The 25700-nt window shown below is 35.1% G+C and overlaps 1 protein-coding gene across 1 annotated transcript in view; it reads right to left on the reverse strand.

Annotated features, from left to right (window-relative positions):
- RGS20 (regulator of G protein signaling 20) overlaps positions 1–25700 on the reverse strand; it is a 95950-nt gene that overhangs the window by 63220 nt on the left and 7030 nt on the right. The gene's annotated exons all lie outside the window — the stretch shown is intronic.

The following is a 25700-nucleotide window of genomic DNA, read 5'->3' on the forward strand; positions in this document are numbered from 1 at the left end:
TAAATTCTTGCTGAATTGGCTAGATGGCATGCCTTTTTCAGGCATGAAATTTTCAGGTGACACGAAAGGGAGAAATAGCTAACATGCTGAATTATGGAAGACTTTGATAGGCAGGGATAAGGAAAAAGACTAAGTCTAAGATTCCCAACTAGAGTTGAGAATTATCTGCATAACTGAACTCATGGGAGCCAAAAAGACCAAAGAGAATGTAAAAGGAAAAAAAGAAGAGTGCACAGGACAGAGCTTTGGGGGATACCCATAATTACTGGGCTTCACATGGATGAAGAATCAGCAAAGGAATCTGAGAAGCAGTCAGGTAAGGAGAACTAAGAGAAATGAGTCAAGAAAACCCAGAGAGCAGAAAATATCCAGAAGAAGGTGCTAATAGTGCCAAAGGCTGCAGAAAAATTCAAGAAGAGTGAGAAAAAGTCATTAGATTTGGAATTTAAGAAATCATCGGTAACTTTGGAGAGAGTAGTTTCAGTTGAATGATGAGATCAAAAACCATATTTCTGAAAGTTTAGAAGATAAGGAAAGCTCCTTTCAGCTATAATTTTTTTTTCTGTTACTATAACTATCCACTATAATTAATCTATTTTTTCTAGCTATGTCCATATATGTATGTATGTGTGTATGTATGTATATATATATATATATATATATATATATATATATATATATATAGTTCTTTTTAGACCTTTAAAAATATTCTGATACAAATCAGAATCTTATCCACTTAAAAATCATTCTTTAGTTTATTTTCTAAGGAACAAATTTTCCTAGTTTGTTTTATTTTTCAGTCTTCTGAGCTCTCACTGACCTGATTGTACTTCAGGTAATTGAACTGTATGTACTTCAGGTACTGTAACTGTACTTCAATGCATAAAACGAAAAGTAATATTGTAGGAATGCCTTGGCCACTGCAGCCTCAGGAGGTATTATTATTTCCTTTCTCCCTGGTGCAATGTTTATCTATGAGTATATAGCTCAGAATAACTTTATAGTTTGCTTTATGATTTTATCTTCTTGGAATTGCTGTCTTTCATGTTTTCTTGCCTGTCAAATCTTTTTTTTCTTATTATTTTCTAGATGGAGAAGTCAGATTTTTATAGGTGAAACTTGGAAAGATATATATGATGGTATCATAGTAGTCCAGCAACATCCTAGGAAATTAACTTCTTGCACATGGTGAGAAGTATCCTTAAAAAAAAAAGCCAAACATGGCATGCTCTATTGATTAAAAAAAAAAAGAATATGGTTGCTGAAATATTTAGGAAAATGATAACTCTTCAAAAACTTTAATCACACAAATATCCCCTTTAACCTTGACAGATACACAGTCAAAATTAAGAAATAAATATTTCATTATTACATTTTTATAATAGAATGTTTTTAATATAATATCTTTGCTAAATACTACACCACTGTGCTTAAGAGAAATCATTCCCAAATTTATCAATAATACTAGGAAAATAATGGCAAATGTGCTGTCATTGTTGTTATTGTTCCTCATGTCCAACACTATATGACCCCATTTGGGGTTCTCTTAGCAATGATATTGAAGTGGTCTACCGGTTTCTTCTCCAGCTCATTTTGTAGATGAAGAAACTAAAGTAAGCAGGTTTAATATGGACCGGGTCACACAGCTAGTAAATATCCAAGTCTAGATTTGAATTCAGGCAGATGAGTCTTCCAGACTATAGATTGGGTACTCTATCGACAGTTGCCTGGGTGGCACATTTATCTGATAGTAATTGAATGTTCTCTGATAATTCACTGTCCCATGATTTAGATGAATGATTCACGTTGACATTCTTTAAGATTTGACCATAAAGTAATGAGACTGATTTATAAACATTAGATTATATCTATCCAAATAGGGGTTGCCCTCTGTCACCTAAGTAATAAATACACTCATTACAATGACTATACCACTTCTCAATACATTTTTGGAATTCTTCTTTTGCAATTGCTTTCAGAATCGTTTTGTGAACCATGTAAGAAAATGTTTTTCTTCCTCTAAAACCATATTGCTCTGCTCTTCTACATATTTATGCAATACCTTTGGTTCTAAATATTTTGGAGCTATTTCCAAATATAAAGTCTATCTTGAAGCTATTCCCCAAAAGTTTCTCAAACCTTGAAGAAAATTCCAAAATTATTTAAAGTAAAGATACTCTTACTGGAATAAATGGCTACTTTTACCATAATGGTTTTTCTCCATTACATTTTTTGGTTAAACACATTTATGACTCTTCAGAAAACATGGTATTTCATGGATCATCATCTGAAGAATATTTATCTTTAAAATATAAGTTTTTGTATCAGGGAACACTATAGGCTTGTTGAAAGTGTAGCATTTCATAAATTCAATTTACCTTTTCTCCTATTCAATTTCAGACCCTGTTCAGTTTCCATCTCTACTGCTTATCCACATATACACATGTGGTTCTTGATAATTGGGACAATATCCATACTTTATCCACCTTTTTTTTAACTATGTGGATTGTTGTGGTTGGGTGGGAAGGAGAGAGAAAATTAATCTGGTACTTTGAAAAATGAATGCTAAAATTGGTTTTATAGGTAAGTGAAAAATATAAAATATGAAATAAGTATTATATGTGGTTGATGAAAAAATAAAATAGGAGGGGATAGGAAAAGAAAATTTGCAATTCCAAATTCTCTGCTTCTTTACAGTCCTCTATTCCTCTCCCTCCCAAGGCAAAAATAAGATGTTGATTCTTCACATGAGGTCATGCAAGACACTTTTCCACCTCAACCAATTAACTAAAATAAAATAAAATAATCTCTTCTGAGCAGTGGACAAGATCTCATTAAGGAGGCTGCCTAGTGTTCTGGGGCTTTGTGCAATCACAGCACAATGTCACTCATAAAAAAGAAGTGCTATCTACAGGCAATACCTCTTTCATTGAATTTTGCACAAGAATTTTTCATGATAGTGATAAACATTTTTGTCAGAAATGTATTGCTGTGTTTTATGTCTCATGCTCTTAATATTATAAACATTGTTACAGAATATCATAATGAATCTGTGGGATCAGACACAAATCTTGTCTTTAATTTACAAGACTTGCATATGGTAGATACATAATATTTGCCAAATGAATGAGCTCATGCTTATAGAGAAATCATGAATGCTTTTGGTAATGGTAAAGGACTATTAAGGAAGGCATTTATTTTACAGTTGTTCTATTTCTTTAAATCTTGCTTTTTTAAATAACTGATTTTTCTCTCCAAGTATATGTTCATTTATTCAACATGTTCTACATCTTTCTTCAAAGTTTTGTTAAGCAGTTGTTTAGTCATTTTAATTGAATCTAACTCTTTGTGTCCCTATTTGGAGTTTTCTTGGCAAAGATACTGGAGAGGTTTGTTTTTTCCTTCTCCAGTTAATTTTACTCATGAGGAAACTGAGGCAAATGGGATTAAGTGACTTCCCTAGGGTCACACAACTAGTAAGTGTTCAGGTCAGGCACTCTATACACTGCCACCAATTGCCCTTTCATTAAACAGGCCAGATACAAAAAAAAAAAAAAAAAAAAAAGGAAAAGAAAAAGAAAAAAAGCTTTTAAAATGTTAATATGTCCTGTATGGGGACACTAATTTAAGAAACCTGATGACAATAGCAGTAGACCTGCAGAGAACCAGAGTACTTCAGAAAAAAATGGAGGACAGGTACAAAAGAGAAAAGGGAAATAAAAGTTGTAGATTTTTAAGTCTGTTTTAAGTTCTGAATATCTAGTGATAGGATAGAGGTAGGGCAGTACTATTACTAACCACTAAGGGACAGCAGAGAGCCAGCCTCAAACAGGTGCAGAGCAGTTGATGCTATACACAGACTTGCAGTCACAGCAAAAGGTACCAGAATTGGAGGAAAAAATTCAGGTGTCATTAGAGTACTAGGCTATAGTGTAGTGCAGTCATGGAATGGTGGCATGGAATAATACCTTATTTATCTTTTTATATCCTTTCCTGTGTTTTGCACACTGCTCTATACATAGAAGGCAGGGCCCTAAGTAAATATTTGTTGAAGAAAGAGGCCAAATCAACACACCATGAGACATAACAAAGAGGCAGAAGGTAGAGAGAGTAAAAGAGAAGCTGACAACAGAAGTCAAAGAGAAAGAAGGAAAACAGTTCAGTTGGTAAAGGTGGTTCCTTTTGGGACAATGGTCTATGTGAAAAGGTATATCTACTAAGCAGGAAGGTATTTTATATCTTCAGAGACTTAAAGAAGGCAAATAAGTAGCTCACCCTGAGGTGGACTTCAGACTGTGAAGACAATTCAGAGGGACCTTATTTTCAAAGGTCAGAAGAGGGAATTAAAAGGGAAGAGATCACTGGGAGCACTTGGAGGGATTATTTCATGTTTTAAATCTTAAATATTGGTGAATCACCCTGTATCATATGTAGTTCCATGGAATTACCTCACTCTATAAATCAAGTTTAGTTGTTTCCCTCACTCAATAGTATATACTGGCCTGTATTGGACAGGGTAAAAGGAGAAAGAGAAATCAGAGGAAGCCAAGACCATGAACATAGTCTTGGAAGAAAATGTATCCTGCATCATATAAGATGAGGGAAGTAATAAGCCTAAATCATTAACAAATTTATACAAACTTATGTCTTTAAATAAGAACCATTCTTCATTTTGGGAGAAGTTATAGTTTTGTTTTTAGGAAGGGAGAAGCATTGATATGGATATATAATATTCCAGTGTCGTATTTGTTTAAAAAAAGTGCAAGCATTTCCTAGGGGGTCTTGAATAATGATGATCAAAGGATAAAACAAGGATCTACTAGCCACAGAAGAGACTGTACCTTGATTGGAGTTGTATCTTCTTCAATTGCATAATATATACCAAAAACAGTCCATAGAAGATTCTTGTATTTAAAACTACCTCCTTTTTAGTGACTTTAGTTGCTCATAAAGGTTATGATACAGACCTCACAATGTTTCACATTTGCCTATATTAATACTTAGTGATAATGAGATATTTTCAAAAACTCCAGTTTGAATATTCCTTGGGAAATTGCTATATGTCAATCTAAAATTTCAGCTTGAAATGAACATATATTTTCCAGTGATAACTTAAGTAGGGACAATTTGTCTACTTTATTTTTCTATTCTTCTATACACAGCTTGAATATTCTGAGGTAATATTACTAAGACATTATGGGATATATGAGAGGAAGTTTTTTAATCCTTTTTGTTCTTTTTATTTTGCAGTTCTATCCAATCCTAAACAATATTCTGAGTTTTTGCTATATAGTTTCTTAGTGAGATGCTTACCAGAAAAAAGCCACATTTATGAAATTTGAAGTGAAAATGGGCACATTTTTATTTAAAAACCTTTATAAAAAACCTTTTAAAAAGGTTTTACCTACTAAAGTTGAGAAATAATTTTTTTAAATCTTCTGTTTTATTTCTTCTCATTCTCTATTTACGAATATCATTATAAAAGATAATTATTAAAATGGAAAGTCCAATATTGACCTAAGAAATAGAGGTAGTTTTGTTCTCAGGAGAGCAGCATTCATTGTTGCTAACTTCATAGATGATTTCAAGAACTTCGGAATTACTTTCCATTCTTGGAAAGAAAATTAATTGCCTCTTCAAAATTTCAGCCTTAAGAGTTTATATAGCACAGCATACAGCTTTGTACAGTTCTTCAAGCTAAACCTGTTGAACCTATATTATAAGTTTTTGACCATTGAAAGTGTAAACTGAATGAAAAACGATTTGTTTAAAAGGAAGAAAATTAAAAGAATATTTAAGCAAATACATGTCACTTGGTATTTCTAATTTCATGTCAAATGAAGACATCAAACTAGATGGCCTCTAAGAATCCTTTGACTCTAAATCTATGATACATTCTACAACTTTGTTCTATTATTTTTCAGAAAATAAATCATGACTATATCCTTCCCCTGACATTATTCAGTACTCTGACTCTGGTAATTTCATCCTCCAGAAGCACCAAAACAAAGGAAAATCTGATAAAAGCTAGAATTATAAAGAAAGTTTATAGAACAAGAATAAATGGAACATTTGTAGAACAAGGGACTTAAATGTTCATCAGTTAAAAGAAAGGAGCCTATTTATTAGCAGGTAGGAGTTATCAAGAGGCAGTATGGGATCAATGAAAAGAGTATTTGGAGTCAAAATTTTGATTCTGCCACTTTCTAGTATTAACTTGGGCAAATAATTTACCTTCTTGAGACTTTAGAATATGAGGATTGGATTTGATGATCTCTCCTTAGTTTTTTTATTCTATGATTGTATGGCTATTATCTAAGAAGCATCAGAGAAAGAAGAAAGAAACAAAGAAACAATAGAGTGGCACACAGCACAAATAGTTAAAGAAGTTAGAAATGACAATTTATATAATAACCAAACTCAACCAGTCATTGACAAAAGTGATAGCAGGGAACAGGAGGTGGCTATGAGAAAGAGAGGAAAAACACTAACGAAAATATCATAACAATCTGAGGATACTCTACATAAAGGTAATTGGCCCAACAATGTTATCCGGATGGGGGTTAACATAGAAATGTCACATTATATGAATAGTTGCTAGGAACTGGATAGCTTCTGAAGGTATCAGTCACCAGGAAACAGGTAAATTATATTTGCTATTCTCTTAACTATTATTACTACTACTACTAATTGCTAACATGTATATAGGTTTTAAAGTTTGAAAAGTAGTTTACAGATATCATCTCATTTGATTATCACAAAAATTCTGTAAAATAGATATTATTGTTTTACAGATGAGGAAACAAAGCTGGTAAGAAGTTAAATGACTTGCCTAGAACTACACGGCTAATACCTGAGAAAGGATTTGAATTCAAATCTTCTTGATTCTAAGTCCAACACTGTTTATTACAATAGGAAGAGAAGTAAATAGTGTTATATAAAAAGTTCATATTTAAAAAAAATCTAAGTAGAGATGTTTTTTATCTAGGATCTTACTAATCCATACTATACTTTATTTTACGATATTATTATACTTGATAGGGATATCTAAGTGACAGTGAATAGAGCACTAAGTTTGGGATCAAAATGCTAGCACTTTGAAGAGGATTTCATGTCAATAATGAAGTTGGAAACTAGGTTGCAGAGGATTATAGATTAAAAGAGGGTAAAAAGCTAGGAAGTGGAAGCACCACATATAATTTTCAGAACTAAGCTGAGAACAAGACTCATCTGACAATTCAAATCCAGCCTCAGATACTTACTAGCTGTATGATCCTGGACAAATTGCTCAATCTCAGTTTCCTCATCTGTAAAATGATCTGGAGAAAGAAATGGCAAACACCCCAGTGTCTTTGCTAAGAAAACCCAAATGGGGTCACAGAAAGTTGGACCCAACTGAAACAATTGAATGGCAACAACTTGATCCTAGAGGTTATTCATTTAATGAGGGCAGGAGTATATGAGTAATATACTTAGATCCATGTTTTAGGAAAAATCATTTTGGCATCTGAATGGAAGGTGTATAAGAATGGGGAACTTCAGGCAGGACAACCAATTAGATACTATTGCAATAGTCTATATAAGAGGGGCGGCTAGGTGGCACAGTGGATAGAGCACTGGCCTTGGAGTCAGGAGTACCTGGGTTCAAATCTGACCTCAGATACTTAATAATTACCTAGCCAAGTGGCCTTGGCCAAGCCACTTAACCCCATTGCCTTGAAAAATCTAAAAAACCAAAAAAAAATAGTCTATATAAGAGATGATGAGAGTGAACTATCAGGCCTCACCTGATGAGGTGACTGTGTGAGTGGAGAGAAGGAGCATATCTAAGAAAGAAAAAAAAAGTATTAGAGAAGGTTGGAAGAGAGGTAGGTTGGGGATGTAGAAGAAATTGAATTTGAGATATCAACAGGATATCCAGTTTGCAATGAACAGTGATTGGCACAGGATAAGTGTTTAATAAATGTTTATTGAACTTATTTGAATTGAATCTGAAACTAACAATGAGCATTTCAGGATGAACTACTGAATCTCAATAGAGAGACTAGAACTGTATACACTGATTTAGCAATTTTCTGCATAGAAGTGATAATTGAGCCCATGGTGAAAGAATATAGAATGGAAAGAGGACTTTGGAAAAGTCTTTAGGTACTATGACAGTGGACATGATCCATGAAGATCCTATCAGTGAGACTGAGAAGGAGATAATCAGGTTTGTAGAAGAATGAATAGAGAAAAAAAAAGTCACAAAAGCACAGAAATGAGTTCTCAAGAGAGATGTTCAATCGTGTCAGAGGTAAAAAGGATTGATGAGAGGTGGCTAGGTGGCGCAGTGGATAAAGCACTGGCCCTGGAGTCAGGAGTACTTGGGTTCAAATCCTGTCTCAGACACTTAATAATTACCTAACTGTGTGGCCTTGGGCAAGCCACTTAACCCCATTTGCCTTGCAAAAACCTGAAAAAAAAAAAAGGATTCATGACCAAGAAAAAGTCATTAGATTTGATAATTATATGAACATTGGTACTTCTGGGAGAATTTCAGTTCAATAATGAAATTGGAAGCCAGATTGCAGAAGAATGTGGATTGGAAGAGAGTGAAAGGAGAGGAAGTGTAGCACCACATATAGATATTTTTCAGAATTGAGCTAAAAACTAGGATTGCAAGCACAATGAAAGGACATAGTTTTGTTTTTTTTAAGTATGAGAGATATGTGGCTGTATTTATAGGAAGCAGGGAAGGATTTAAGCAGACAGGGAAAGATTTAAAATAGGGAAAGAGGGGGGTAGATAGTAGAGAATAGAATCTGCTGGTGAAGGTATGTGAAAAATGGGGTAAGGGGGTGGCTAGGTGGCGCAGTGGATAGAGCACCAGCCCTGGAGTCAGGAGTACCTGAGTTCAAATCCGACCTCAGACACTTACTAATTACCTAGCTGTGTGGCCTTGGGCAAGCCACTTAACCCCATTTGCCTTGCAAAAATCTAAAAAAAAAAAGATTACCTTGAGAAAAAAATAGAGCCATTGTTTCACCTTTTAATAGAAAGGATTAGAGGAGAAGTGGCAACTCTCAGTGAATGGTTTCAATTTTATTAAAGAAGTGTGAAGTAAGGTTTTCAGATAGTTAACAGGCAGTCAATAAACATTCTACTCTACTTTGTCCTGGGAACTTGGTCAACCATTGGGAATACAAAAACAAGCAAAAAACAAAGATCATTCCTACCTTTAAGGAGCTTACATTCCAACGAGTGAAGAAAATACATAAAAGGGAGCTGAAAAATGGGAGTAAAGGGAGAGGAGTATGATGCTAACTTGTAGAGTCAGAAGTAGAAAGAGGAGAGGAATGAAAAGATGGCTGGTCTCAACCTTGGGAGGAACTCAGCAATGGGAGAAAAGAGCCAAAGAGTCCAGAGTGATGTTCCTGGTGTTCAGATAAAAGGATTGCTCCAGAAATTTTGATAAGAGAAATAAGGGTTTGCATGAGCCACTGCAGTGAATGGGCTAAAGAATCAGGGAGAAGGATTGTCTTACTACATAGAGCAGAAAACAGATTTGTCTTGGAACCAGTCAGCACAGTTTCATTACTGTCTTAGTTCAATTCAGCAGCATATGAATAGACGTTGGGAAGGCAGATGGGAGGGGTTCCTAAGTGGGTTGTAAAGACATGAATAAAGTTAGGATGAGGGAGCAAGAGAGTTAATAGTTTAGAATAGGATACAGTTGAACTGTTTTCAATTGAGGGGATACAATTGAGAAAGGAGATGTGACTAGAGAAGGGATAATGACCTGGAAAATATTGAAGGGTAGAAGGTTATTGAGGAAAAGATCAAATTATGATTCAGGAAAAGAATTTTAAAGTTCCTGAACAAGGAAGTAGAACTCTTGTGGGTGACATCAATATCAAGAGCATGACTATATAAGTGTAGCTGAGGTAGAGTAAGGAGTAGGTCATATAAGTTGATTCCACCGAGAAATTGGGAAGTTATGATATTTGAGGAAACATCAACATGTACATAGAAGTCCTTAGCATGAAGGCATGAGTTGGGTTGGAGAAGGAACCAGACACTGAATTTATTGAGGAAGGAAGGAGAGTTTTGGAGGATTGATAGATCACAACCAGTAGAATCTTGATTGGTGATAAATTTGAATAATGTGAATTGCAAAGGAGAAGATTCTGAGAAATATTGGTAGAGAAAAGTCTGGTACTATCAATGTAATTAAAGAATATTCTGTCAAAGACCAGTGATAAAGGCAATGAGTGTTGGAAAGTATGACTTTGTCATGCTATAGTTGTCCATATGGATTAAAACATGATTTTGTTAAAGGAAACAGATGGAAAATTTTTAAAGTATCTGAGATAAGAAGAGGCAGACATTTTATACCATAAATCACAATTAATTATGTTTAAATTAATCATGTAAGTCATGTTAAAAACTAACCCATCTTGGAGTGGGGGACAAGGTCTAGTGAGATGATAATGGTAGAAAGCAGCACATGCTGTTAGGAATCTGGGATACAAAGTTCTGGCTTTTTTAATATGACAGGTTAAGTATGACTGCCATACTCACGGAAGGAAGGAAACAAACATTATTAGGCCCCTACTGTGTGTGAACCAGGCATTATGCTCAAGGCTTTATAAATATTATATCACTTGATCCTCAAAACAAAACCTGATGGTTTGAAGCTATTATCATTCTTGTTTACAGTTGAGGAAACTAAGACAGAAGGCTGTTAAGTGACTCACCCAGGGTCACACAGAATTCAAATCTGGTTTGAGTCAAATTTGAACCCAAGTCTTCCTAACTTCAAGTCCAGAGTTTGAGTCACTATACCATCTAGCTGCCTCTCAAAGGGAAACTGAGAACAGCTGTACCTTGTTGCTCATCAAGTTGTTTCTACAGGGACCTGACTTAACTTTGAATATCTAGCTTCTTTTAGTCTTACCCAAAGTCATTCAGGTCTGGCTTATCCTTGACTCAAGACTCATTAATTTACCTCTGAAATAACTCCTCCCTTGCCTCTGATGCTTTAGCTCTTCCAGAAACCCTAATCTCCTGGTGAACATAATCATGATTATTCCCAAACACTTCAGCTAAGATAGACAGCTATTTATACCTTTTCTTTAAATATCCCAGCCAAGATCCAAGCAGTAGCATTGCTAACACACACAGCATACTATTTTATGTACTCTTGATCCTATCGTTTTACCTGAGAACTGCATTCCTTTCATTATTTGCTCCCTCCTCATTCACTCCTTCCTTTTTGTCATTAAACATTCTTTTTTTTTAGGTTTTTTTTTTTTTGCAAGGCAAATGGGTTTAAGTGGCTTGCCCAAGGCCACACAGCTAGGTAATTATTAAGTGTCTGAGACCAGATTTGAACCCAGGTACTCCTGACTCCAGGGCCAATGCTTTAGGCACCTAGCAGCTCCTGTCATTAAACATTCTTGCAATATTTCCTATCTTAATTTTTTTTACATGACCTTTCCATTATTCTAGATAATCCTTAAAACCCATTGCCTTTTTCCTTATCATTAATGCCTTCCTAAATCCATGAAAATCTTGCTTTGGCACTTCACTAATTCATTGCCACTTCTTTTTTCCTAAATCATCAACATTCTCCCACACAGATACAGTGAGATTTTCCCAGTCAACATGTTCCTTTATGTCTCTGCTGCATTTAACATTGTTAATCACCCCCCCCTTAAAGTTTCTTCAGATTTAAGTATGTTCACATGCTTTCTCATTTTATACAATTGCCAACCTAAACATCATTAGCTAATACCAAAGCCTACTCATCTTTCTGATTTCCCTACTTAAAATTAATAATTAGGATCATAAGTTTTGTAGGTTTTAAAAATGTTTTAAATCTTTTGATTTTTTACATTATCTTCATTTCTTAACATATCAGTAACTCCTCTGCTACCCAGGGATCCATCTGTAAGATGTAAAAAAGAAAAGTAAGAAGTAAAAAAGAAAAAGTGAAAAGAAAAGTAACAATAAAATAAGGCAGTTCAGGAGAACAAATGAATATAACAACAATCTCTGATATACATGCAAATATTTCACACTTATATTCCCTATATCTTGAAAAAGAAGGGAGGGAGCTTCATTTTCTCAACTCTTTTCCAGGGAAACTTGCTCACTACAATTTTCCAGGGTACAGTCTTTTTGTTATTGTTATTATTCTTTTCACTGAGTTGTAGTAGTCATTGGGAATATTATTTTCTTAATTCTACTTATTTTATTATTATGAAAGGAGCATAAGACTCAGAACTAGTTATAATCATAGAAATCATCCCATCATCTTAGTCCAAATCCAACATCTTACTGATGATGAAACTTAGAGACCCAGGAAAGAAAATTGCTCAAGGCTACACCAGGTATTAAGTAATATATTTTGACTTTAAATATAGACCCTTTGACTCTAATTAGACTCAGCGGATCTTTTTTTAAATTGTGTAAGTCACATCACCTCTGTTTGAAACCCATGTTCGAAACCTAGGCATTGTCTGTGGATCTTCTCTCTCCCTGATTTTCTTTTCTGTTTGTTTTTTAGGGTTTTTTTTTTTTTGCAAGGCAATGGGATTAAGTGGCTTGCCCAATGCCACACAGCTAGGTAATTAAGTGTCTGAGGTCAGATTTGAATTCAGGTACCCCTGTCTCCAGGTGCTCTATCCACTGTGCCACCTAGCTGCCTCCTGACTGACCTTATTTTCAATGTTATCAAAACCTGTTGAGTTTGGCTCTGCCATTGCTCTCATCTCTCTCTTTTTTTTCCATTTTATTCTTGTTGTCACTATCTTTTATTCTTATTGTCATTCTATTATCTTCATCCATTAATCTTGTAACTTCTCTTACAACAGCTTCCACTTTCTATCATATAAATTTTAAAGTACTTAACCACGTATTTAATGTCTTGCACCCTCTAATATATCTCAGAATATACATATAGAATCTTAAGAATAGAAGAAACTTCATGGGACTGTATAGATCAAATGAGGTAGTTATAAAGAATTTAATTTCTTTCTCAAAACAGGTGTTTAATAAATTTGCGTTCCCTTCTCTCCTCCTCCTTCAACTTTCATTTTTTTGGAATGGTTCCTTGACTTTACATGACTCATATCTATATAAGTTCAAGCTGAGACCTGAATCTAGGTCTTTTAACTCCAAATTTTTCTACCACTCTACTCTACCTTTATTTAGAATCTCTTTCCCCCTTTTCTGTCGTTTTAGATCCTATACTTCAAGGTCCAACTCAAGACACAATTCCCTTACTAAAATTTTTCCTAACCTTGAAACCCAGAAAAGAGTATATGCCCCCCCCACTCCAACTTTAATTTCTTACTTCAAATTTCCTCAGTAAATAGACATTAAGTCTGAACCATATTATCATACATGGACTTAAATTCTGCATAGCTTTTGAATTGTTCTCTGTTTCATTGATATAGTATCTTTAATTCAATTGCTTAATATTTTATATTCACTTGCTGTTCATTCTATATAATCTTTAGGGGGAGTTGACTGATTATAATGAAATTTGATACAATGCTAGAGGGCATCAATTTACCTCTTAAATTCACCATGATTCATTTTTCTATTTAAAACAAAATTATCACTGATAAAAAATGTTCAAATTGAATATAGTTTGCAATTTTTTCAGTGATTTCCAATGACATTTAGCACTTGAATGGAAATTAAAGATGGAGGTTTTCAGTTCACAATAACCTCTATGGTAACAATTAAAGTATAATATCTTTATCAGTAGGCCAAAGATCCATGATTTCCTCAGTATGGGAATTCCCTCTGTCACATTGTATCACAGCCTGCTTACCTTATTCATAAGTCCATTGATTTGGAGTCACATTTAGAGAAGAACCACAAAAACTCCTCATTGTACAACTCATCAATTAAAGCTCCTAGAAGCTGAAACATTTGCTCAAGAACATATAGGTCATAAGGATCAGATGGTAGTCTTAGAGAATTTCCAGCAGCTCAGAAGTTACACAGCTAGTAAATCTTGGGAGTGAAATTTGAACTCAGCTTTTTCAGACTCCAAAATCAAGTACTTTTATACCCTATTTTTGGCATGTCTTTCTGCTTCAGATATATAATATTTAAGAAATTTTCCCAGAAAAATATCTCATCTAGGAACAATAATTAACTTTTACTACAGACAGTTATTAAATGATGAACAGCTTTCCCAATCTCCAGATTAATACTGGTATTGACCAAGATCAGGGAAATACTGGCATTTGCTTGTTCTCATTAGCAAGTGTGTCTGGAATCTTTTTTTCCAGCAGGCCTGTTGTTGATTAAAATAGGTTAATAGGAAACCCCAGAGTACAACTGTGTCTCAAGCTACCATTAGTGCTCCCAGGATAGATCTTCACAGGTCTGGTTTATGTCGTATTCTCTCCTGCTGGTTCCTGATTTTGCTGTTGTTTGTATTCTATTTGTGACTCTACAGTCTTTATGTTTTGGGTATTCTTCAGTATGTTTAAGATGCTTGACTGAACAGAGGTCTTTTTGATTTTTGATTTTTTTAAAATTCCTCTTTCTCAAAGTTATTAAAAGTTATATACATCAATGTACAATTCTAAAATTGGGGAACAAAAGGACCTAAAAGTGGTGTTACTTATTTTTAATTGTGTTTTGTTGTTGTTGCTGCTACTGTTTAGTTGTGTCTGATTCTGTGATCTCATTTAAGAATTTTCTTGGCAAAGATACTGGAGTGATTTGCCATTTCCTTCTCCAGCTCATTTTGCAGATGAAGAACTGGGGTAAATAGGGTTAAATGACTTGCTTAGTCTCACACAACTAATAAGTGTCTGAAGTCATATTTGAACTCAGGAAGATGAGTTCTTGATTTCAGGGTCATTGTTCTGTCCACTGTAATATATAACTCTTGAAGAGTGTATAAGACTTTCATATGATAAGATTTAATAAGATATCATTCTGTGATGAACACTGAAAATATTAGCCATAGAAATTGGGGAAAGGGGACTCAACATACTAAGGTATTGGATCACACATTTAGGGCTAAGAGAGACTCTAAAGGTCATCTAGGCCAATACCCTTGTTTTACAGCTGAAGGACCTAGGCTACATAGGCAGTAAGGGACAGACAGGATTTCTGACTCCAGTGGCAGTGCTTTTTCCACTGTACCCCAATGTCTCCTTGGACACTGGAGCTCAGTTTTAATGAAATTCGATACAATGCAAAAGGGCATCAAGATATCTTTTTTAAAAATTTTTTTATTTAAGGCAATGGGGTTAAGAGTGATTTGCTTGGGGCGGCTAGGTGGCATAGTGGATAAAGCACCAGCCCTGGAGTCAGGAGTACCTGGGTTCAAATCCAGTCTCAGACACTTAATAATTACTTAGCTGTGTGGCCTTGAGCAAGCCACTTAACCCTGTTTGCCTTGCAAAAACCTAAAAAAAAAGAGTGACTTGCTCAAGGTCACACAGCTAGGCATTTATTAAGTGTCTAAGGTCAAATTTGAACTCAGGTCCTCCTGACTCCAGGGCTGGTGCTCTATCTACTGTACCACCTAGTCACCCCAAGATACCTTTTAAATTAAATTTGTTTGGATTTCAACCCCCAAATAGTCATTTCCAGTTCTGGGGGTTCTCAGAACAGATATGATATTCACTAACCAAATATACCTTCCAGATCATGGATGTTTAAGGTATTGCTTTTTTAAATACCTGTATTATCAAGAAAGGGACTTGATAAGTTTTTTTGTGTAGGCAAATAAATATTTTTAATTGAGATTCATGATATTTACATACTCTATTCCAGTTCTTTATTTTAATGTAATTTTTAAGGAGTTAATTATCTATTGCTCAAATGCTGAATATTCTTCATTCATCCCCCAAAAGCCAAATTTATTTAAGATATCAGTCATAGAGTTCTAATATATTTTAAACTTGCTAGCAAAGAAAGACCAGAAAAATAAATAATTTAAAGGTTCTCAAAGTGGGCTATTTCCTTATTGTAAATTTAATCCTAATGAAAATGTGACATATTCTAGGCTGTTACATAACTGCCTTCTCTTAACAGATTGCCACACATTTGTCAAAAGAACTGGGGGAAGTTGTCTTTTCAAGAAACTACTGCTGCCAAAGGATGATCATACTTTTGTTTTCAATCTCAGCTAATGTCTCAGCAAATACCTACTTGGCACAAATCTTGCAGGAGGAGTTGTACTGTGTATATAAGCCTGGAGAGCTTAAACTTGAGAAAGCAAAAAAAAAAGACTCTCCATGTCCATGATCTTCTGGGACTTCACAAATTAAAGCTAGTTGTCCATATGGATTAAAACATGATTTTGTTAAAGGAAACAGATGGAAAATTTTAAAAGTATCTGGAATAAGAAGAGGCAAACATTTTATACCCTAAATCCCAATTAATTATGTTTAAATTAATCATGTAAGTCGTTAAAAAAATTCTGCATTTTCAAGTCATCTTGAGGGTAGTAAACTTGTAGTTAGAGGATCTAGATTGAAGCCAGGTAATGTCACTTTCCACTGACTTTATTCTATGATCTTGGGAAGTCACTTCATTGTTACTGTCTGTGTCAATCCAACCTCCTAATGTCTAAAGCTTACCTATATCTTACTGTGCTCTCTATACTACTTGCTTGGAAGGTAACACCATCTGTTGCCTTTTCTCCTTGCTTTTAACTTAAATCCTTTCCTTTCCCACTCTTTTCAACTTCAGGTTCTCACTGAGACTTGTCTCCAATAATAACCTCCTTGGTCAAACTTTCTAGCACTAGTTGACTTTCCCTCATTCTTCCCTCTGCTTCCTGAATTCATAGGAGTGGAGATTTTTATATTTCTTGCTCCTCATCATATCCAGGTTCTTTCTCTATCACTACCACTCAGTATCACTTCTCTTCCTTTGATTTTGGCTTAACTGTGCTTACCACCCAATCAAAATTCTGGTAGTTGTTGACTATTGACTTCTGGAATACCCCCCTTCTTTCCCTAAAGAGTTCATTACCTGGCTTTTCTCTTTCTGTTCTCTCCACTCCTGTTTTCATATTAGGCAACTTCAATATATACATATTGATATTTCCTCAAACACCTTTGGGGCAGATGGATGGTAAAGTGGATAAAGTACTAGGTCTGGAATCAGGAAGATTCATCTTTTTGAATTCAAACCAGGGTTCAGATTCTTACTAACTGTATGAACCTGAGCAAGTCACTTAACCCTGTTTGCCTCAGTTTTGTCAGCTGTAAAATGAACTGGAAAAGTAAATGGCAAACCACTTCAGTATTTTTGCCAAGAAATCATCTCCTTGCTCTTACAGTACTTCACTCCTTTCCTCATCTTGATTCCTTAGTAAATGGATTCAACTTTATTATTGTCCTTTTCTTTTGAATTCTTTATCCCTTATATTGCTGATTTTATTCTGGATTACTTCTACTATTTTTTGATTTTTCTCCTGCTCATGCTGATGAATAAAGCTGAAGAAAATCACTAAACCTTGCTGATCAGATCCACTACAAATTTATATTATGTAATCTCAACTGGACCCTCACTGTAGCAAGGCAATCCTCTTATATCCTGTAATTGAATTACTATCTTACTACAATAACTTTTCCAAATCTTTTCACCTTTGCTTAAATTTCCCAAAGCTTTCCCTCTTCCAAAGGACTTTGACTTAAAAAAAACAAAACTAAAAAAACTGAGGCCATTTGCCAAGTTTCTTCTTATGTCTACTGTCCACCTCCCTATTATCTATAAACATGTTCATGTTTCTGCCATCCTCAAAAAATGTTCACTTGAGCCATCCATCTTCACTATCATCCTTTCTCTTTCCTGCCTTTTGTGGCTAAGCCCCTAGAGAAGGCCATCTATTTTAGGTACCTCTTCTCATTCACTTCTTAATTCTCTACGGTTGCCTTCTGATCATATCATGTGACTAAAACAACTCTCTTTAATATTATCAATGATCTCTTAATTGCCCAATATAATTTCTTAACCCTTATCTTTCTTGACCTCTCTGCTGCCTTTGTCACTACTGGTCATCCTCTTGTCCTTGATATACTCTCTTCTCTCTAGATTTTCAGGACACTATTTTATCCTGGTCCTCTTCCTACCTATCTGACTGCTTCTTCTCAGTATCCTTTGCTGAATCTCCATCCAGGTCTCACCTATGGATGTCCCATATGATTTTGTTCAGGGCCTTCTTTTCTCTATGTATAAAATTTCACTAATATCATCAGCTCCCATGGATTAAACTATCATTTCTATGCTGATTATTCTTAAATTTACTTCTTTAGCCCTTAGCTTTCTCCTGACTTCTACTCTCAAATTTCTATCTGTCTATTGGATAACTTGAACTGGATCTCCAGAAGAATTATTAAGTGCAATATGTCCAAATTGAACTTATTATTTCCCCACCCAAACCTTACCTTGTTCTTAACTTCCTTATTATGTTGAGAGTACCACCATTCTCTCAGTCATCTGGTCTCACAATCCAGGTGTCTTCCTCTACTCCTCACTCTCACACCTCACACAGAAAGCAAAAAAAAAAAAGGACACTCCATGTCCATGATCTTCTGGGACTTCAAAAATTAAAGCTAGTTGTCCATATGGATTAAAACATGCCAGTTTTACCTTCATAACATTTCTTGATTCAATCTCTTCTCTCCTCTGGGACAGCCACCAACCTGGTACAGGTTCTCATCATCTAATGTCTGTACTACTTCAAGAGTCTGTTGATTGATCTCCCTGACACAAGTCCAATCTACCCTCCACTGGGCTATTAAAGTGATGTTTCTACTATTGCTTTATTAGAAACCAGGAGAGATAGGATTTCAGAAAAACCTAGAAAGACTTACATGAACTGATGCTGAACGAAATGAGCAGAACCAGAAGAACATTGTATACCCTAACAGCAACATGGGGGTGATGGTCAACCTTAATGGACTTGCTCATTCCATCAATGCAATTATCAGGGACAATTTTAGGGTATCTGCAATGGTAAATACCATCTGTATCCAGAGAAAGAACTGTGGAGTTAAAACAAAGACCAAAGATTATTTCCTTCAATTAAAAAAAAAGTTGACTTATGTACTACATAATTTTACTATCTCTGATATTTTATTTTTTCCTCAAGGATATGATTTTTCTCTCAAACATATTCAAATTGATCAATGTATAGCATGGAAACAATATAAAGATTATCAGACTGCTATGTATGTAAAGATTATCAAACTACTATTGCATATAATTGGAAAATAAATAAAATATTTATTTAAAAATAAATAAAGTGATGTTCTTGAATATAGATCTACTCAGTAAAGGCCAGTGGTTTCCTCCTGGGTCAAATATAAAATCATCTGTTTGTTCAAAAATCTGCAAGATTTGCTCCTTCCCCACCTTTCCAATACCTTGTCTTTCCTCACATATCCAGCCCCCTCCTCCAGCTATATACTCTGTGATTCAGTGTTACTGGCCTCCATGTCATTCTCCTCAAAGCCACTCCATTTCTTGACTATCATTTCCATTGGTTGTGCTCTATGCCTGGAATGTTCTTTCCTTATTTATACTTCTTGGTTTCTCTGCCTTCTTTCAAGTTCTAGCTAAAATCCCACTTCCTACAGGAAGACTTTCTCAATCTTCTTTAATTCTAGTGTTCTATTATCTCAGATTTACTGTATATCCTTTTTATAGATAGTTATCTGCATGTTATCTTCCCCATTAGACTGAATATCTTGAGAACAGGGATCATGTTTTGCTTTTCTTTGAATCTCCAGCTTGGCACATAGTAAATCCTTAATAAATGTTTATTTACTGATTCTTGACTTTATCCCTTGGGTTCTCAGTTTTCATGAGGAAGTTGGGTTTGATGGCTGTTAAAGCACTTCCAGTTTTGAATCTAAGAGAGTCTGAACCCAGTCCTTCATAATTCACAGTTAAACAAACCCCAGTGGCATGAAAGAACACATGCTCTTTCCAAAGATGATAAGGACAGGGCTTGGACCTATAGTTCCATTGGTATAAGAAACTCCTGAGTAAATTCCCTCTATAGATTCAGATTAGCTACTTGGAGTCTTACAGAAATGCCAAAATCTGCATAAAGTTAAAGGATCTCTTCATGGAATAACAGCCATTATGTTTTAGAGATAGCATCAGAACCCAGATCTTCTAGGCTTCAAAGCTAGCTCTATCCATTAGGACACACTACACCTCTATTTTCAACTTTTAAAATTTTCTAAATTTAAATTAGAACTGCATTAAGTCCTAGAATAATCTGACTCCTTGTGTATAAAAGATTCCATTCAATATGAAGAAGCATCTGTCTCTTCGCATAAAACTGAATAATTATAAAAAAGAAAGAGAAACAAACAAACAAACAAAGGAGAAAGAAAGGAAGAAAGAAAAGATTTGCTTATAATAATAAAATTGTGTGTCCACAGTTCTGGGACTTGATATCATCAGTGAACAAAGAGGAGAACATTATATAAGTATTTTAAGAGCAAACCATTATCTTATATGCTTTTGTACAAGCTAATGTTTCTTTAAGCTTCTAAACTATATATAGATTTACACAAATAAGTGAATGATTACTTGTTCCTCCTGTACTATGAATGACCAGATTGGTTCTACAAAGCTCCACTAAAGTTTGTGTACCTTGAAAGAGTGGGTGACAAGGATGATGAAGGCAAAAACTGCTATTAAATATTGAGGAATTATCTTAGAAATGTTTGGTTTCACTGACTTCAGAGCCAGAAAATAAAACATATTTCTTGCTGTTTAATAGCCAAAATACAGCTTCAGAAAATGGTTAAGAAAGACTTTCATTTCAATTAGTCAAAAACCCAGATGAAATAGAGAAAAAAAGAGGAGCAGGAAAGAAGGAATTCTTTTTTCTTCCACAGTTGAGATGGTGCTTATATTGGATCCTATCCAAGCCCACTATAGCTTTGCCTAAGTCTCTTGTCTACATTGAAGTTTCTCACCCTACAATCAGTGGAATCCCAAGTTAGGACTCCCACTAGGAAAAAAAAAATTACATCTTTATTTTCACTAACCTCTAAGGGAAATTTAGCATTTTCTCCAATTATTTAAAACCATTATTCTGAGAAGGGATCCTTAAGTTTCACCAGATTGCTAAAGGAGTTCATGACACATGCAAAAAGGCATACTCCTGGTCTATATGATTACAAATGGTATTGAAAAATTATTTTCAAACCCTAAGTGAAATTTAATGTTAATTAAAAAGTAAGCCTCTCAGATCAGAAAGATGTTCAATTGTCTTAATGCTCATTGAGAAGAGTCATGCAACATATCATTTTGGATAAATGATCATATTAATTATATTTAATAATTAATCTCTGTGCAAATAGTTAAGAAAATGATCGAGTTAATTCATTCTACACATTCCAATCATACTTACATGTAATTAAGCTTTCAATCACATCCCACTTATTGTGAATGGCCTCCAAAATTCCATTCAATGGTATTATGAACTGACTCACAACATACAATGTTGTCTAAACTTTCTAACAGCACAGTGTAGCTTACTGGGTACAGACTTGCATGGTGCCAGATTAGTCAATGACTCACGCACATATTGAACTGAATGTTAAGCTCTGACTCATACTAAACTGTATTAGGAGTTGATTGACACTGTACTTGTTTGAATACTAGCTCACATCATGACTCATCTGGTGGTGTATTGGGTACCAATTCATAACATCCCTCACTTTGGACAATAATTCACACTGATCATATTGGAATCTGACTTATTTTCATAATGCTTTAAGAGCCTCCTATACTGGATCGCATTGGGGTGTGAAATAGTAAGACATGTTCCTTGACATGGTCTGAGAATCCATCTGAAGATATGTGGTAAATGTCCTTGAAATTCAATGAGAAGGGAAATATCCATCTCATTCATTGGAAAAATAACCTTGGCTTTTTTTTTCCTTGAAGGGTTCAACCATAATTCTTTGAAAATATTTTTTTTCCTGGAAGACATCATATCCTTAAATAACTTTGCAATGCCAAAGACTCGTTTGAAAAATTCTTCAATGTTATCCCTAAAATATTCACATTAGAGATACTTTTTGAAGTCTGTTACTGTTACTTGTCATAGAAGTTAGTATTACCTATGTGGACACTGATTTCTCATTCATTCTATTAAATATCAGAGAGTAAGATCAATGAATTATGGATAGACTATTGGATAATAATAGGACTATGTTCCTGTCACCTTCTCTAGTCCTCTAATGTCCAAGGCATTTCCCTCCAAATGGTTACAAAACTTCTTTCTACAAGAACTTATATGTCTTCCATAATTTGAGAAAGAATCAAAATGAATTCCAATTTGAAATTATGATATCATATTGGGACTGCAGGGGATTAATTGATGACTGCCATCATTGTATGGGATAAGCAACAAATTGGATAGTTGGGATGGTGGGGAATGGACCCCAAAATTTAATTCTGGTTTATTTCTAGTTTGCTTGATAACCTTAGGCAAATTTTTAGATCTTGTCTTTTAACTAGTGCAATGGACCATATAAAGGTCAAGTAATAAAGAAGTCCAAATTGGTTTAAGGTGTAATCTTCTTTTTCCATGGTGGAAAAAGCAGATGTATACTATTTTTATTTTTTTTAAAAAACCCCAACCCAAATGATTGTATTTTGTTCTTTTATCACGTCATTATATAATATCATCATCATTACTCCTCTAAGATATTTTAAAGAATATGGGAACTTATAAATAAGAAATCACCAAAGTGATGTAGTGGAAAAAACCCTGAAGTGGGAGATAGATAAAATTTCTAATCTTGATATTGCTTCTACCATTGAGTGATATTGTACAGTGACTTATCATATCTTAGCCTCAGTTTCCTGATATGTTAAAGTCAGGTGAGTTTAAATAGATGGGTTTTTTACATTAAGGACACTTTAATGTGAGACCAAAGTAGTATTAACCAACCAATCAGCTAACCAGTTGATCAAAAAAATTACCTACTATGAGCCCTCAGACACTGTGTTAGGTGCTAGGGATACAAAGACATGTTTGTTTATAGCTTTCAAAGTTTCTTTTAATGAAATAGTTAATGCAGTAATTAGACAATGCAACTAGTAGGAGACTGAAGACCTCTGTACTAAATATGGAATCTTCATAGAGAAGATTACCTCATTTCCTTGATGGGGTAAAGTAGTCTGATCAATTTGACAAGGTTAAAGGATGAGTGCTTTGTTCTGTCTTTAAAAAACCCCCAAAACTTGTTTGTGGTATATGTGGATATCTCCATTAACACCACATACAGATAGATTTATTGAGTCAAGAATATTGGGCATCACTCTTGAACTCAGACTTCTAAAGGGAACAACCAGGTCTGACAAAGAAGTAGACTAGGTAACCACATCAGAGGTGAGATGAACCAAGATGTGCAGTGAGCTTATCTCCTGGGGGAGAGAGGAAACATGCAAGGAACTCAGCCCCCCAAATAAAAAGATACTAAATGGCCCTGAGGAGAATAAGAAACCACATATCACAAGCAATAGCGATAGTTGGGAGTGTTGGGTGGGATGACAAATATTTCTAGACTCAGACTCTGGGGAGTTTCCTGGGAAATACCGAATTCTTGTTCATTGTTGAATTCTTGAACTCAAGAAGGGGAAGGAGGAAGAAAAGAAATTAGAAAGGGTAGGAGAGAGAGAAGGAGGAGAGAGAGAAAGGAAAGAAGGGAGGGAGAGATAAGGAAAGGAGGAAGAAAAACAAAGGGAGAAAGAGGTAGAGAAAGAGGGGCAGGTGAGAGGAAGGAAGGCAGGAGAGAGGGAGGAAAGAAGAAAGGACTGGAGGGGAGGAGGAAGAAATGGAGGAAGGGAGGGAGGAAGAGAGGGCTGGAAGGAGATAGGGAGGAAAAGAGAGAGGGATGGAAGGAAGGAGGAAGAAAGAAAGGAAGGGAGAGGAGAGATGACTAGAGGAAGGTAGAGAGGGAGGAAAGAAGGAAGGAAGGAAGGAAGGAAGGAAGGAAGGAAGGAAGGAAGGAAGGAAGGAAGGAAGGAAGGAAGGAAGGAAACAAGTATTTATTAGGTGTTTACTATAAGCCAGGAACTGTGCCAAGTGCTGAATATACAAAGACAAGTAAAAGAAAAAGCAGTCCTTGCCCTCAGAGAGCTCACATTCAAAGGAATGCTAAAAAGGGAAGAGTTGAGTAAGTTGAAGTTACTCAGCATGAAGGCATGGTTTTGAAGCAAGCACAAGGTTCCCAAACTGGAGAAACAAGGAACTAAACCACAAAGAAAAGGAGTAAAGCTAGACCACTTTGATATGTTCATACTATGCAAATCCAAAAGGAAAGGGGGTTGACTTTCTAGCAAATACAAATGCAAAATTCCCTCTGTGGCATAGACCCCAAACCACAGGGTAGCACTATAAGCCTGTGGGACTGCCAAAGTGCCAAGGGAAAGAAGGGCTCACAAGAGAGAAAGGGGTCTTTTCTATTCACTGTTTTTCCTTCCATGGTAGTCTTAATCACAGGGGCTACCTAAGAGTCTGAAGTACTATGTAGGTTCCTGAGTAGAAGATAAGACTTATGAGAGAGAGAGAGAGAGAGAGAGAGAGAGAGAGAGAGAGAGAGAGAGAAAGAGTTGTCCTTAACTAGTCATAAACTTGTGTGTGTGTGTGTGTGTGTGTGTGTGTGTGTGTGTGTGTGATATATACAAGCATACACATTATGAGATCTGTAATCTCATAGGTAGTTACCAAATAAGAATTTTATCATATATCTGAATGCATGTGTCTACATATGTATACATATGTGCATATATATGGATATATATTTAGAAAGTCTAATTGTGCAAAAGTAGATTTTTTTTACCCACATCTACATCTTGAACTATAGACTAATTTTTCCTCAAGGAAATTCCTAGATGGGATCAAAATGATCTAAATTCTAAGGGACATGAACCAAGTAGAGATTTTGAGACTTCTTCCTCTTCTCCCCATTGAACTTAGTCTAGGTAAACCTAGAGCATGAGGTGCTGGATAACAGGTTATAGAACTATCTAAAAGAAGATAATTTATATTCACTATGTTAAGGCTCAGAATGCATTTTCTATGTATATATATATATTTCCGGTTTAATTCTATCAATTATTTGAAAGATATTGTATAAAGCATGCATATTCAACCTTTTAGCTTTTCTGGGTCACATCATCTTATAAAATTTGTCAAGAGCTGCATATAAAATTTAATATTTATTTATGACTACATTGTGGCCCATATTACCAAATGAGCATAATAATAATAAAATGTAATAATGCCACATGAATGGGCTTTGAGGGCCACATATTGCTAAAGACCAAGGGTTAGACACACCTAGAAAGATATTATTAAGGAAATGCATGATTGGAAAAAGAGGTGGATAAGAAATATACTAAGAGTAGTGGGTAGTAAATAGGCAATTTGATACACAGATACCCATAAAACATGTAAAATAAAAACACTGAGGGAAGGGCATCTGACACACTAAGAGGATCCTCTTCAGACAAGAAGAGTGTTACTTTCTACAGCAATGTAGAGACTATGCAGTTTGTTTCTGGAAGTTACACGAAGAGTTCAATATTATTTGACATAACTTCAAGGCAACTTGAAATAGGATTTCAAATTCTGAAGAAATGTATTCTATTTGAAATGATTTAGAATGATAAATTGACACGGA

The sequence above is a fragment of the Macrotis lagotis genome, chromosome X (assembly GCF_037893015.1).
Source record: "Macrotis lagotis isolate mMagLag1 chromosome X, bilby.v1.9.chrom.fasta, whole genome shotgun sequence".
Classification (NCBI taxonomy): Eukaryota; Metazoa; Chordata; class Mammalia; order Peramelemorphia; family Peramelidae; genus Macrotis; species Macrotis lagotis.